This window comes from Sardina pilchardus, chromosome 17 (assembly GCF_963854185.1).
Source record: "Sardina pilchardus chromosome 17, fSarPil1.1, whole genome shotgun sequence".
NCBI classification, from domain to species: Eukaryota; Metazoa; Chordata; class Actinopteri; order Clupeiformes; family Clupeidae; genus Sardina; species Sardina pilchardus.
In genome coordinates, this window is record NC_085010.1 from 13,302,278 (window position 1) to 13,307,277 (window position 5,000).

The 5,000-nt window shown below is 42.1% G+C and overlaps 1 protein-coding gene across 1 annotated transcript in view; it reads left to right on the forward strand.

Annotated features, from left to right (window-relative positions):
- Positions 1-5,000, forward strand: part of LOC134061880 (serine protease 27-like) — a 32,377-nt gene that overhangs the window by 4,215 nt on the left and 23,162 nt on the right. The window lies entirely within an intron of this gene.

Here is a 5,000-nt window from a genome sequence, read left to right on the forward strand (position 1 = left end):
AAAAGAGTGCCTTCTCACCATCGTCTGGAAATTAAAGTGTAGTTCAGTAGGCCTGATGCTAATTCTTATACTGTAGCTTACACCATGATTCGTCAGCATGGCTATAGCGCCTATACCACTTCTCAAATGAGACGTGGTCTGGCAACCAGACGTTCATTTTCTCGTATTTGAAAAAATGCCCAGATCCGTTCATTGGGGCGCCAGGGATGTCTATCAAATGCGTCTGTGCATACTGTAGCTCATCATCATCTTGGTTTCCCCCCTGTTCTGTGATTGGTCCCCTATCTCAGGCAAAAATTAGGGCGGTAGTTTCCAGACTACTTTAGTAGCATGAATCATATCACCGCACAAGGCAGGATTGGAACACCCTAATTTAGATTAATTAATTTGAGATAAAATAACTGATTAAAAAAATGAACGCAGATTAATCGATGACCTTTGACCCGGAGCCATTCTATTCAGTAACCATTAGACCGTAAAATGGGGAGACGAGAATGTGCTGCCTGGATCATTGATTGGAACATTTACTTTAAAAAAAACCGCCTGACGGTGTTAAAAAGAAAGTGTTGATTAAAACAAAGTCCTCTGGAATGTCTGCAGCACAGAATTTGCATATCACCGGAGTTCGTCAACTATTAAGTGCCACATTACTGCAAAGAAATAGTGTTGACATTGCGATTTTGCGATTACATTTTATATGTGATTAATTTAGATTAATTAATCACAGAGTATGTAATTAATTAGATTACATTTTTTAATCGATTGACAGCCCTAGTATCAATATTTGTCCAACTTGCCATGAATCCATGAGTACGCACAATGCCACGGTTTGTGAACAGCGTTTCTCATCAGAGTTATCAAACACAACGTTCATATGAAAGTGCAGCATACGTTAATGAATCTGAAAGTCAATGAAAAGAATGTAAACTCTTGTGCACATGACTACGCTTAATATCCAGCCCCATGGGGGGCGCTGTGGCGCAACAGGCCACAGCGCTTGTGCCATGTACAGGTCGGAGTGCCCACGGGGACCCAGATTCGTCTCCGACCTGTGGTCATTTCCCGATCCCACCCTATCTCTCTCTCCCTCTCACTTCCTGTCTGTCTCTACTTTCCTATATGAATAAAGGCAAAAAAGCCACACAAATATATATAAAAAATATCCAGCCCCATAATTATCCTTACTTGGTTTGAAACACACCTTCAAACATCTGATCTGATGCACTTCCACTCATATAAAATACTGAATTTCCATGAGAATAAAACAAAATGTCATTCAAAATAAAATACAGTTAAATATAATGCAGTGTATATCACATATTCAAATTCATATTCAAATTCAGAATTATTTATTGATATTACAAGTGAATTTGTGTGTGTGTGTGTGTGTGTGTGTGTGTGTGTGTGTGTGTGTGTGTGTGTGTGTGTGTGTGTGTGCGTGTGTGTGCACTCAGCTCTCACTATTTCTCTCACACGAACGCACCCACAAGCTCCAACCTCAGGTTCTATGGAACTGTCAGCATTCTCTATTTGTCTGAGTGTGTTTGTGTGATATCACACACATACACGCACCTCTGACACCCACTTCAGGGTGTTATTTGTGATGACACACACTTCTGAAACCAGTTTGTGTGGCCATCCACATCCTCTTTTCTTATCATGCTACAGTAATCCACCGTTCATTATAGTTTACAGACATAAACGAACATGGGCTACAAACATAAACGAACATGGGTTACAAACATAAATGAATATGGGTTACAAACATAAACGAATATGGGTCACAAACATAAACGAATATGGGTTACAAACATAAACGAATATGGGTCATACAGCTGAACATGAAGCTTCTATTTCTTGCAGCTGTAAAACATGCTCTAGATGGTAAAACGTAAAGGGGAAGTGTAGCTTGTCTTGTGTTGGCACATTAGGGGTCATTTCTTGAAGTTATGTCTCCACTGCTGCCTGACTGATTAAAAATAGTGCCTTCTCACCATCGTCTGGAAATGACAGTGTAGTTCAGTAGGCCTGATGCTAATTCTTATACTGTAGCTTACACCATGATTCGTCATAGCGCCTATACCACTTCTCAAATGAGACGTGGTCTGGCAACCAAACGTTCATTTTCTCGTATTTGAAAAAATGCCCAGATCCGTTCATTGGGGCGCCAGGGATGTCTATCAAATGCGTCTGTGCATAGCTCATCATCGTCTTGGTTTCCCCCCTGTTCTGTGATTGGTCCCCTATCTCAGGCAAAAATTAGGGCGGTAGTTTCCAGACTGCTTTAGTAGCATGAATCAAATCACCGCGCAAGGCAGGATTGGAACACCCAGGCTAATGATTCTTAGGAAATGCTGCCAAATAATTTCCATATTGGAAAACGCAATTAATACACACACAGAAAGAGAGAAAGATGTCAGAGGGTGATGTGGTCTTCAAGGCTCTACAAACCAACCTTAAATCTATGGAACTACGTCAACTTCCTGTGTGTAAGTGTGCTGTCACACACACACACACACACACACACACACACACACACACACACACACACACACACACACACACACACACAGCCACAGTTGCTGGCTTCTGCCGCAGAAGTTTTTAAATAACTTCTTCTTTCTGCAACCAACCACTATTTACAGAAGCTCAAAAAAGACATCAATGTAAACTTTACTTTTCGTGGGAATCAAAGAGAAGCTCTTGTGCATTTAATTTGGTTATTCCCTCATACCTAATTACTTTGGAGTAAATTGTCTCAATACTTGATACTGATCTTACATTACATTACATAACATTACATTTGGCAGACGCTTTTTAACCAAAGCGACTTCCAACATGGTAAAGCTTTTTAGAGCACTTCTACAACCAACCAACACAATAAGTGCATCAATGAGTGCAATTGTCTGCAATTGTCTGTATTTACCCTGAATTATCCTTGTACGGGGAAAAATTTACCTTTTGGTTTCATTACCTATACTGTACCACAAATTTCATATTTAATCAGACTGATGAAAAAAAGACAAATACAAATCAATATTTTTCTAAAAAAAAATGCAGTGTGTGTATATGTGTGTGTGTGTGTGTGTGTATGTGTGTGTGAAGCATGAATGTGTGTGTGTCTGTGTGTGTGTGTGTGTGTGTACGTGGTAATCTTGGTGGGTGTGTTCATCTCATATACTGTATAACAGCAGTGGTCTGGGTGGATCCATCAGACTGGAGAGATGACACTCAGGGTCTGTCTGTGTGTGACCCTGCTGCTCAGCACAGCTACAGGTGAGATGCTGTGTGTGTGTGTGTGTGTGTGTGTGTGCGTGCGTGCGTGCGTGCGTGCGTGCGTGCGTGCGTGCGTGTGTGTGTGTGTTCACGGTAAAAAGCTTAATTAAGCACATTCAAACCCTGGGTAGTTGGGCTGTGTTTTTGTTCCTATGCGCAGGCAGATTTTCAGATCCTTTTTTTTTCTTCAGATTTTTTTAGGGCCCGAGCACCAAGGTGCGGCCGCTGTAGCAGCGGCTGCACCGTAGGTGCAAGGCCCTATTGCTTCTGCTCAGATTATTATTATTATCGTGGAATCCTCTTACAGGTCATGTTTGGCCTTTTTTCACCAACTTGGCATGCTCTAAAACTCTTGAAATTTGGCAGTTATATGTGGAATTGGTAACGCTACTCAAAGACAGAGCTCTGGCCAAGGGTGTGGCTCAGGGACTCTATAGCGCCACCTAGCACGGTGTCTGTTGTGGTTGACACATACATGCACGATTTGGTGGGCATATGTGTTGTATTAATCTGAACAACTTTTACATTTACACTACATAGTGAATCTTGGACGAATTTGAGTTATGATTATCATTATGAATTTTGCACATCATGTATTTTGAAACACTTCTCCTAGACGGTTTATCGAATTGTGTCATATTGGCAGCAAAATGATCTGGAGGGGTTGCCCAAGAAAAATTGCCAACAGATTTTTGAATTTTTTAAGCATATTGAAATGGCGAAGGTTTGAATTATGGCGACTTATTTAAGAAACAGGAAGTTTGTGTTATGGGCAGAAAAAAGGTAACAATTTGGATATAATTTGGCAGCTACATGTGGAATTGCTACCGCTAGTCAGAGACAGGGCTTTGGCCTAAGGTGTGGCTTCGGGACTCTATAGCGCCACCTAGCAGCGAGTTGTCCGTCGTGGTTGACACAAACATTCACGAAAATGAACCAAATTTGGTGGGCTTGTGTGTTATTGCTATTGCTAGTCACAGACAGAGCTCTGGCCTAGGGTGTGGCTTAGAGACTCTATAGCGCCACCTAGCAGATTGTATGTTGTGGTTGACGCATACATTCACAAAAATGAACCAAATTTGGTAGTTTTGTGTGTTATTGCTGCCGCTACTGAAAGATAGAGCTCTGGCCTAGGGTGTGGCTCAAGGACTCTACAGCGCCACCTAGCAGCAAGTTGTCCGTCGTGGTTGACAAAAACATCCACGAAAATGAACCAAATTTAGTGGACTTCTTTCGTATTGCTATCGCTAGTCAGTGACGGAGCTCAGGCCTAGGGTGTGGCTTAGGGACTCCATAGCGCCACCTAGCGTGTTGTGTGATGTGGTTGACATATGCATTCACGAAAATTAACCAAATTTAGTGGGCATGTGTGTTGCTCATGCGCATGCACACCAACCCACACATGTTGCTTTGTTAGATTCCGAAATGTCACGGGTCCGCACCTCAGGTGCTCGGGCCCGCCATCGCCGCTTGCGGCTATATTTATTTATTTATTTATTTATTTATTTATTTATTTATTTATACCGGACTGTCAAAGTGCAGGGATTAACAGACTTCTATTTGCATGACAGGTATGGGGGTACCTTATAATTGCACTGTTGAAACAGTGTGTGTGTGTGTGTGTGTGTGTGATCATGATGTGTGAGCGTGTGTGTGTTTGTCTGCAGGCCTGCCGCGTCTCAACTCCCGGAGCTCTATAGTTGGGGGAGAGGATGCAGCCCCTG